Source organism: Pipistrellus kuhlii, unplaced genomic scaffold (genome assembly GCF_014108245.1).
Source record: "Pipistrellus kuhlii isolate mPipKuh1 unplaced genomic scaffold, mPipKuh1.p scaffold_m20_p_2, whole genome shotgun sequence".
In the NCBI taxonomy this organism is placed as follows: domain Eukaryota; kingdom Metazoa; phylum Chordata; class Mammalia; order Chiroptera; family Vespertilionidae; genus Pipistrellus; species Pipistrellus kuhlii.
Window position 1 is genome coordinate 186,873,606 of NW_023425515.1, and position 10,982 is coordinate 186,884,587.

General features: G+C 54.9%; 1 protein-coding gene across 41 annotated transcripts in view; it reads right to left on the bottom strand.

Moving 5' to 3' along the window:
• Positions 1 to 9,526, bottom strand: part of ARHGEF10L (Rho guanine nucleotide exchange factor 10 like) — a 119,854-nt gene extending 110,328 nt beyond the window's left edge. For 38 of the 41 annotated variants that reach the window (XM_045585147.1, XM_045585134.1, XM_045585133.1 and 35 more), the window contains exon 1: positions 9,395 to 9,526. The gene's annotated coding sequence lies outside the window, so the exon portion shown is untranslated. The remainder of the gene's footprint in view (positions 1 to 9,394) is intronic. The other 3 variants (XM_045585150.1, XM_045585149.1, XM_045585148.1) reach the window with 2 other exon arrangements.
• Between the last annotated feature and the right edge of the window lie 1,456 nt (positions 9,527 to 10,982).

A 10,982-nucleotide genomic window follows, 5' to 3' on the forward strand; every position in this document is an offset into this window, starting at 1 on the left:
CGCCGATGGAAAAGAAGTGTGTGTTTCTCCATTTTGCTTTTCATCCAAATCCCAGAGATTTCCCCCTCTCGCTTCCTCCCTACTTCCTCACCCCCACCCATGGGTTCCACGTGACCTTCCCCACGCTCTCTCCTTTGATTCCAAATGCACAGAAAGAACTAGCAAACTGCCACTCTCCTGAGCATTTCCTCAAACCTGCTGAGATCCTACTCCTCAAAATTTGGGCTCAAATAAACTTTTCTATAGGTTGGTCATCCTGTCACCAATGACATGCAGTCACTTCGCAATCCGAGCAATTTCTTTGGTGGTTGTCTCCTCTGCCATCACATAAGAGCCACCGGGCACGGCTACTGAAGGTCGACCAGCTGACCGGCCTCACACCAGCGACAATGCTGCTCGCCCAGGGACCAGGTGCTCTCCGGAGCAGCCTGCTCGTGCTTGCTCCTCAAATCCACATAACACAGGGCACAGCGACTAGTGTTATCCCATTTCACAGATGAGGAAACTGAGACACAGAGGGGCCAAATGAGTTGCCAAAGGTCCAACACAGAACTAGCAAAGAGCAGGGCACCCATCCACCCGCCAAGCCCCACATGGGCCTGGCCCTTTGCAAACCCTAAACAGGCACTTGCCAAATGAGCAAATCAGTCACCGAAAAATCAATGAGTGAGATGCGCCTCGATGCTGAGAGAGGAGGTCTTTGAGTGGTGGGACGCAGGGCAATTTTAATCTCCTTCTGCCTGTATTTCCCAAGTTTTCTTCGAAGGCCGTGTACCGCATGCATTTCTTCAAGTACGATAGCGCTTTATTTTTCAAAGAAATTCAAAGGTCCTGGGCAAAGTCTTGGTCCAGGAATATTTTTCTTCAATTTTCAGAGACTGTTATTCCTCTACTTCATTTAAACCATTGTTGTCCTAGTGGAACTGAATAATCAGCCCGCGTTTTTAGAGCTCTCTCCAAGCCTGCCCACTTCAGACGATGAAGAGAGGGAAGCGATGAGAGCGGCAGCCTCGAGCCCTGATGGCGGGATGTGGGAGCGTACCAAGCAGGCAGCCTGGGAGCGGCTTTCTATAGAGGCCAAGAGGCCAGGCTCTCACAGAGGAGGAGGGGCCAGAGGCCCAGAATGCCGCCTGCTGAGGCCCTACGTTCCCCTGATGTGGGCAGGGGCACCTCAAAATGCCTGCCCTGGTCCAAGAGGGTCCCTGCAAAGAAGGTGGGGGCAGGGGTGGGGGAAGCCTGGCCTTAAGACCACCCTCTGGACTGACAGGTGAGTGAGAAGATGAACCCCTAAAAGATGAACCCCTGAAGCCCTTGGCAGGAGGCTCAGCACCAGGCTGTCACCAAGAGGGAGACCCAGCCTGTGCTTCTGGCCACGTGGTCCCGTCCTCCCGTTTCCCACCACATGTGGCCACGGCTGCCAGGGAACACCAAAGGCCCAGCCAGGCCAGGTCCTGGAAAGGGTGGCACTGGCCTAGGATGCGGGGCTGGGAACTGGGCTCCGGAGCAGATAGGACGAGGTGGCCCCGGGCCGCCTCCACCCCTCACAGGTGCGTGACCTGGACAAGCAAGATGACTGAGCTGGGCCTCCGCCTCCTCTGGGGCAAAATGCAGATGGCAAGCCCACGTCTCTGGTGGCTGATGACTGAGCAGCTCCCCCGAGCCCCATGCCTGCCCACGTGCTGCCACTCCCTAAATAAGACCTATTAGTTCAGCAATCTCCATAAATACGCGCCATTATTATTAGCACTTGCCGGGTTGCAGGCCTGGGGGCCCATTTGGGCACTGGGCTTCTATTCTAGGCCTTGATTCTAAACCACAGGGCAATGAACCCAGCTAAGCGTGTGTGGGGGGGCGGGGGGGGACCTTTATTTCAGACAAAGAATGGCAGAGTGTACTGAGATTATAGACTGGGAGGTGGGGTGGGAGGGAGAGGGCTCTTCTCGCCCCCATTTCTCAAAGGGAAACGGAAAATAGAGTAAGGAAGGGAGTCGAATTTGAGGAAGATCTCACTACGTAGTTTGAATCCAGCTGCTTGCAAACACTGTGACCTTGGGGAAGTCACTCAGGCTCTAAGACTCTGTTTCCTCCTCCATAAGATGGGACAACAGAACGCACCTGCAGGCTTGGTACGGGAATTAAGGGAACTGATGCCTCTCAAGTGTCTGGCACCTAAAGACATAAAGTGAACATGAATTGTCTTTAAAGAAATAAGCTCTCACCCTGACCGGTTTGGCTCAGTGGATGGAGCATCAGCCTGCGGACTGAAGGGTCCCAGGTTCGATTCCGGTCAAGGGCATGTACCTTGGTTGCAGACACATACCCAGTGAGGGGTGTGCAGGAGGCAGCTGATCAATGTTTCTAATTCTCCCTCTCCCTTCCTCTCTGTAAAAAATCAATAAAATATTTTTTTTAAAAGAAAGAAAGAAAGGAAGGAAGGAAGGAAGGAAGGAAGGAAGGAAGGAAGGAAGGAAGGAAGGGAGAAAGAAAGAAAGAAAGAAAGAAAGAAAGAAAGAAAGAAAGAAAGAAAGAGAAAGCTCTCAAACTTCATTTTTAAGTGAAGCGCAGAAGTAACCAAAAACACTGGGTAACCTCAATTCCAGTTACTTCTATCTTGGCTTTTCTGGTATTATTGGTGAGTGGGACGGGGGATGGGGTGGGGAGGGCAGTAGACCCACCTTCCAAATTCTCTTTTGTTTGGTCTGATATTAAAATGGAAATGTTTTTGAGAATCCACCAGCCACAGGGCTGGGGCTGGAACACTAGGCAGCTTGGGGAATACCGATGTGCAGGGAGGGGCTGACCCCACAACATGATGCCCCTGGCAGGCAAGGTGTGGCGGGACTCCTAGGCTGTGCCCAGATGGTGCTGTGCCCTCTGACTTGAGGAAGGTTCGGTCCTTGCTCTCACACCCGAGCCAGACTGAACTCCCAACAGCTCTTGCCTCTGAGCCTTCGCACATGCTGTTCCTTTGATCCAGACCCTTTCCCTCTCCCCACCCCGTTCTCCTGCTCTCACTCCTCCACTGAATGTCACTGCACACACGTCCATCTCCCAACCAGAGCTCACACACTGGACAGGAGCTAACGCTCTTGTAAAGAGATGTCCGCTCAACTGTCAGGCCCGGCTCTCTTGTGCTGTCCCTGAATCCATAGGGAGAGGCCAGTGTCGGCAAACTCACAAGTCAGCAGAGCCAAATATCAACAGCACAACGATGGAAATTCCTTTGGAGAGCCAAATTTTTACAACTTAAACTTCTTCTAACGCCACTTCTTCAAAATAGACTCGCCCAGGCCGTGGTATTTTGTGGAAGAGCCACACTCAAGGGGCCAAAGAGCCACGTGTGGCTCAAGAGAAATAGTTTGCCAACCATGGGGATAGGCCATGCCCGCTGTTGCCTAATCCTCCCAGCCAGCTCCAGTCTCCTGGGTCCTGGACATCAACACCTCCACCAGCCCTGAGCTGGTTGACTTGTTCACAGTGTCCTCAGACTCCACCACCACTTCGCCTCCCAGATGCCTGGGTCCCCTGCGTGTGGTTATTCAATCAATGGCAAAGCAGGCTCTCAATTAAACAGGATCCTATCCTCAACCCATTTCCCCTCTTCTTGGCGCATGGCAATATAATAACTCAGTTCCCACAGGAGAGGTCATTTGAGGGCCATTTGCAACCCCAACCACCACCGCAGGCCCAGCCCAGCAGCTGCCCCTCTTGCTCTGCACTCTTGAGGACCCTAAACCAGCCCTGGACTGGTCAGCACCAGAAGGCAAGCTCCAGGGAGGAGCTGTGCCTGTACTGTTCACTGCTGGCTCCCCGGGGTGAGCTGACAAATGTTTAACAACCAATGAGGGGGTGAGGCCTGATTTAAAGTGTTTGCCAGTCAAAACCGGTTTGGCTCAGTGGATAGAACGTCGGCCTGTGGACTGAAAGGTCCTGGGTTCGATTCCGGTCAAGGGCATGTACCTTGGTTGCGGGCACATCCCCGGTAGGAGGTGTGTAAGAGGCAGCTGATCAATGATTCTCCCTCATCGATGTTTCTAGCTCTCTATCCCTCTCTCTTCCTCTCTATAAAAAAATCAAAATATATTTTAAATAAATAAATAAAGTGTTTGCCAATTTCTGTGGTGTAAATATTCTCACTACGGCCGATTTCAAACTACCAAGGTGACACCACCAAACACACAGTTGGGAAGAAATGTGCAGTAGCCACCAGCAAGTACATCGAGTAGCTACATAATAATCTGGTCACTCAATGTATACCCTATCTAATACAAGGCTAATATGCAAATTGTCCCCTCCACCAGGCTGGCCAGACCCCACCCATGCACGAATTCATGATGCACCGGGCCTCTAAGATACACACACACACACACACACACACACACACACACACACTCTGAGTGGCCAGATTATTATGTGGTCAGAGATCATAATAATCTGGCCACTCATTGTATATTGTACAGTCACGTGTCACGTAACGACGGGGCTCCATTCTGAGAAATGCATCGGTAGGCTAGTTCATCCTTGTGTGAACATCAGAGTGCACTTACAGAAACCGAGATGGTATAACCAACTCCACACCCAGGCCATATGGGGTAGCCTATTGTTCCCGGGCTTTAAGCCTGCACAGCAGGCTCCTGTACTGAATACTTTAGGCCACGAACAATGGCATCTGTGTGTCTCAGCATAACTAACACGGAAAGGTACAGTAAAACACAGTGTACAGCGTAAAACGGTGCACCTGGGCAGGCACTGACAGTGATTGGGGCCTGTGGGACTGGAAGATGCTCGGGGAGTCAGTGAGTGAGTGGGAAGGCCTAAGGCCTTACTGGAAAACGCTGCAGACTTTATCCCACTGTCCCCAAGCCTTCCCCGGCTTCCTTCCCACAGGGTCAGAGAGAGAACACGGAGCTGTCAGCGCTGCCCCGGGAACGGGGTGGAAATATGGAGGGGAAACTGGCTGGTGGGACGCCGAGCACCATAACAGTGACCGTGAGGAGGGCGTGAACGGCGGCCTGAGGGTCAGCAGGAATGAGAAGCCAGGACGGAAGGGGAAGGTACATAGCACTGCCAGGGCCATGTGGGTGGCTCCTGCCTGCTGGAGCAGTGGTCAGATCCAGGAACTTTGTGGTGGTTCAAAATAAAGAGGGTGTTAACACAAAGAGAGTGTAGGACCCAGAACTCACTGTTTTGATTTTGGAAATTTGTTTGGGTTCCACTGGCCCTATCTGGCATAAAAGGCTCTCTCTGGCATGGAGCTGGTGGAAGAAATAAAACGATCTATGCTTTTCACCATCACAACCTGACAATGTTCCCAACGTGGGACAGGCTGGCCCACAGGGGAAGGGAAAACCTTTACGGGAGTGGCAGTGGACTTCACACGTGTTCAGTGGCTCCCGTGGGCCTGCGTCCGTGGACAGGACCTCAGGTCCTCACCAGCGACTACAGCCGGGTCCTCTGACCATGCAGCGCTGGGGGACGGGCTCTTCTGGGAGGAGACAGGTCGGGGCTGAGGGACTGGGGTGCAATCTGTGCGCTCAGAATGGAGGTGCTGTGAGTGAGAGGGAGTCTACTGCCAAGCTCCAGACACTGTTCCCGTTAGATTAAAAAAAAAAAAACCTAAACCATAAAGCCTTCATTTCTATTATATCCATGGGACCACTGTCATATATTCCAAAACATTATGTATATACACTGTGGCCAGATTATTATAATCTCGAAATGCATAATAATCTGGCCACTCAGTAGATAGATAGATAGATAGATAGATAGACAGGGAAGGCGATGCATGAATTCATGCATGGGTCGTGTCCGGCCAGCCTGGCTAGGGGGAGGGGACATGGGCGGTTGGCCAGCTTGCCTGCTGGTTGAACTCCTGGTCAAGGGGACAATTTGCATATTAGCCTTTTATTATACAGGATTTACACTGAGTGGCCAGATTATTATGTGTTTAAAGATCATAATAATCTGGCCACTCATTGTATAATATAAATACAAACACATAAAAGACACAAAATAACCACAAACACATAGGTAGTAGTGAAGTAATTAGAAGTACTATGTTTTGAGTTATCCTTGCTTCTATTATAACTTTAAAAATACATTTTTATTGATTTCGGAGATTAAAGGAGAGGGAAAGAGAGAGATAGGAACATCAATGATGAGAGAGAATCATTGATGGGCTGCCTTCTGCACACACTCCTACTGAGGATCCAGCCTGCAACCTGGGCATGTGCCCTTGACTGGTAGGGAACCCAGAACCCTTCAGTCCCAAGCTGATGCTCTATCCACTGAGCCAAACCAGCATGGCTAGTATAACCTTTTTAACTGTAAATTTATAGGCGTACAATTTTTTTTTATAAAGACTGTGTCTAACAGCCAGCTCACAAAATTCCTCAAATATAGTGATCAGCTCTCATGCTTTGGTGCAAACTGGCCCCAGCATACCACTGCCCAGGGCCCAGTACAGCCTTGTAAGGACAGCCACTCCTGGGAGCTCTCTCGGCCCCAAAGGATGGTGGCTCTGATGGCCTCCAGCGAGACAGAGACCAAGGAACTCTCCAGGGACACATGGCCAGGACGGGCTGAGCGGGGGCCCAGGTGCCACAGTGGGGTGGACAGAGAACTCGGGCCCCCTCTGCTGCTTACGAATCCGGTTCTCTTTCCTGGACTTCAGACTCCTTGAGGGCAAGGACAGTGCCCATTCACCTCTGTCCAGCCAGGCGATGAGAACACAAATGCAGAGAAGACAAGCCTTCACAAAACAGCAAGGACTGGCGGTCAGGGAGACCCAGGCTGGAGTCCTCCACTGACTAACTATGACCTTAGGCTGTGGTTCATGTTTCTCATCTGTAAAATGGGTATGAACCAATCTTCTCGGCCCAATTATCAGGGCTGTTTCGGAAACAGAGATCTGGACCTAAAAGGGCGATATGAATCTAAGTTACTATTATCATATCTACACATCACCCACCTTATCTTTTCTAAACTTATCTGGTTAAGATTATATGCTTTCCACTCTGCTCCTTGCTCACACATGTGACCCTATAAGGTTTGGCTCAGTGGATAGTGTCGGCCTGGGAACTGAAGGGTCCCAGGTTCAATTCCAGTCAAGGGCATGTACCTTGGTTGCGGGCACATCCCCAGTGGGGGGTGTGCAGGAGGTAGCTGGTCGATGTTTCTCTCTCATCGATGTTTCAAGCTCTCTATTTCTCTTTCTTCCTCTCTGTAAAAAATCAATAAAATAAAATAAAATAAACAAAATAAAATAAAATAAAAAAGAGATCACCCATGTGAAGCAGCTAGCCCAGCATCTGGCACTTTACCAGCTACTACCAACACCTGTTCATTCATTTACTATTTACCTAGTTAACAGTAGGCTTTCCTCCTACACTAATCTGATACTGGTACCGAGGAGCCCACCAGCTATACCCCCTCCCCAAACTCCTCCCAAGATAAAACTTGAAAGAGCAGAAGGTAGGAACCGTTAATTACTGGACATTCACTTAATCAGCAACTATTTATCGAGCACCTACTATGTGCCGGCCCTGTTCCAGGACAGACATGGTCCCTGCTCTCAAAGGCTTGCAGTCCTCTGAGGGTACAAAGCCACCCTCCCCACAATGAGGCTGGAGCAGCTTCGTGAACAAGGACCTGTGAGCCCACCTGGCTGGCCGAGAGGAAGAGATCCTGGGTGAGAAGTGAAGAGGCGAAGGATGGGACCAGCTTTCACGGAGGCAACAGCAGGGGCGAAGGGTCTTTGGTGGAAGAGGAGGGGCAGGGACCTCCGGCAGGCAAGCATGAGGGAGCAGCGTGAGAGTCAGACCCGGCACAACCTCAGGCCTCCCCCTGCACAGAGAGTCACCCTGGAGCCTGGGGGGGGGGGGGGGGGGGCAGGGCAGCCCCCACCCACAGTCTCCGGGAGCCTGGAGATTTATCTCCAAACTGGGCCCTCCGTCCTAGTCTGTGTGTTGAAGGACTGGACACCGTGGGGCACCGCGCTGGGCGGGTAGACAGATGGATGCTGCAGCTGATGGCCATGCAGGCAGGGCTGCAGGGAAGGGCTGAGCACTAATGAATGTGCACAGCCTGTGCCCTCTCCTCGGCATCCGAGGAGGAGCAGATGGTGCTTGGGGCGAGCAGGGCGGGGCTTTCCCCGGGTGAGCCCCTCAGGACGGCCAAGGACTTTGAGGCAAGGTCTCACCACCACCTCCCTGCTGCGGCCTGAGCCACGGTCCTCCAGGCTAAAAGAGATTCCTGACCTCTGCCTGGGCCCCCCACCACCCTGGGACAGGGAGGAGGAAGTCTCCCACATTCTCCTACTCCAGGCCTGAGCTCCCCTCTCAGAGACCACCCCTGGCGGCCAGGGCGCTCACCTTCACCCTCAGCAGGCCCACCCCGACACCCTTCCCTGCCCCAGGACGTCCAGGCCTCCCACCCCGACACCCTTCCCTGCCCCAGGACGTCCAGGCCTCCCCGGTTCTGCGGCCATGGCCTTCCCGCTGACCAGGGCACCTCTCCTCCACCCCCCCCCACCCCCGCCCTCCATGCAGCCGCCCTGCTCCATCCCTGGGCCAGCGTCAAGGCTGAGGGGGGCAAGCCGGGCCCAGAGGCGCTAGGAGCAGCCTCTGGCTTCATGCAACCCCGGGGACCCCCAAGGTCAGCAGCGGGGGGAGGTGAAGCCCCATGACAGCAGAACCTGAAGTGTCCGTCCGTGGACAGAAAGTGAGGCACAGAGTCTCTCTCTCTCTCTTTCTCTCTCTCTCTCTCTCTCTCTCTCACACACACACACACACACTCAAAAGCAGGTTAGAAGTCATGCAGAGGGATGGGACACAGACTCCCGTGGGGAGAGGGGTGCACACTTACACTTGAAAGGTACACATTCACATTCACACTCAACCGGCCCATGTAGTGACCCCCACACAGAGCAGACCCCGGCTCTGGGACACTCACCCAGAGACCCGTCCACACGCAGGCTCCAGGGACACAGACAGAGATCGCCGGCTCCAGGACACACACATACACACACACACACACACACACACACACACTCATACACACGCCAGGGACTCCGGGAAGATGCCGGCGTGGACCTCACACCCAGAGGCCCCGGGACACACACACTCACTGACCCCCCAGGACCCCGTGGGGGCACCAGGCTCGCCCCGGGAGAGGCAGAGACACACAAAGATCCCGCAGAAGCAAAGCCGCGCCAGGGGCCGGGATGCCCCGCCACGGGGCCCTGGACTCTCTCTCCGAGACCCTGGCACCGAGGCGCCCCGGCCCTGGGGTCACCCGGGACCACACACCCCCTCGGGGAGCCCCTCCCGGGCCGGCCCAGCCCCGCGCCCCCGCCCGGCCGGCCCGCGGGCCGCACTCACCGCTCCGCACTCACCGCTCCGGCCGCGGCCGCGCCTTTGTTGTCCGCGCCGCTCACAAAGGCGCCGGCGGCCGGCCCCGCGCCTCTGCCCCCCGGCCGCCGCGGGCGCCCATGGCCGGGGCCCAGCCCCGCGCCCCGCCCGGCCCGCCGCCGCCGCCGCCGCCGCCACCGAGCCTGGCCCCGCCGGCAGCGCCGCCTCGGAGCGGCCTGGCCCGGCCACCGCGCTCGGCACCGCCCCGCGCCTGCCCGGCCGCCGCCGCTGAAGTCACCGCTTAACCCCTGGCGGCCGCCGCCGCTGCCCCGGCCCGCGCGGGCGCCCCCGGAGGACAGGCCGGGAAGAGGGGAGACCCCCACCCCCTATGGCAGGACGGCGTCTGCCCTCCCGCTGGCCCTGCGCCCATCAACATGACCCAGCCTCTCCCATGCAGCTGGGGAAACTGAGGCCTGCCCCAGGCCACACAGGGACCCCACCACCACCACTCACTCCTCCACTCCCAGGGTCCCTCCCACTTCCCTGCTTCTCCCACCAGAAGCCCCCATACCCCGTCCCATTCCCAGTAAGTCCCGCACACGCACAGGGCCTGCAGCTTCTCCCTCCTCACTTTCAGGAGTTTGCCAGGGGTTTCCCAGGAGGTGAGAGATGCCAGGGCTGGCCGCAGGGGGAAACCCAGGTCTGGGACACCGGGCCCTACTCTGCTGGCTGAGAGCCCTCAGCCCCTCTATGGCCTTGCACCCTGGCCTCTGACAACAGCCTCAGTGCCCATGACCCTAGCGGCTGCAGGCACGAAGGGTTTGCTAAGCTGCGTGAGAACGTCTCCCTGAACCGGCAACAACTCCCGATGAGGAGCCCGAGGCTCAGCCGTCACTTGCCCAGACTCACCTGGCAAGGAAGCGGTGGAAGGCAGATCCTAGCACCTCCTTCCTTCCAGCCTCCAGAGCTGCCAAGAGCACGCCAGCTACTACTCCCTCCCAGAATTCCAACGAGGGCCTGCGGATATGATGCAATTAATTAGACTTATCAGGTCATTAATTAAGATTATCCCTGGAGTTATGAAACACTGCCCTGCTACCTCTCAATTTTACAATGAAATTCACACTCTCAGGCTTATCAGCAATTACTCCTGGGCTGATAATAACGGAGTTCTACAGACTCCAGAGGGCACAGGTGGATGCGGGCTGGAGTCTTTATCAGCCTGTGTGCGTCCATTCAGTGCAGCCAGCAAAAGACACTATTTTTTTAAAACTACTCCCCATATGTCAGGCGCCAGCCTCAGGGGCCAGGCATGCCCCCAGCCCTGCCCCCTCAGTTCTCAGAGGCCAGGAGGAGGCACAGAAACATGCAGTTTGCTGAGACAAGCCACACTGGGGCCACCCCTCTCTGAAACCGTCTCATTCATGGGTCGGTTTGTTCATTGTCCAGTGCCACACTAGAACATAAGCCCCATGGAGCCTGTCATGGGACTTAGTCACAGGCACTGTGGGAAGCCCCAGGCCTACAGCGACCCTGGGCTCACAGCAATTGGCCAGTAAATGTTAGTTGAGCACGTACTACATTCCAAACATCCTTCCAGGCTCGCAGGAGACATCAGTGAACAAAACAGGC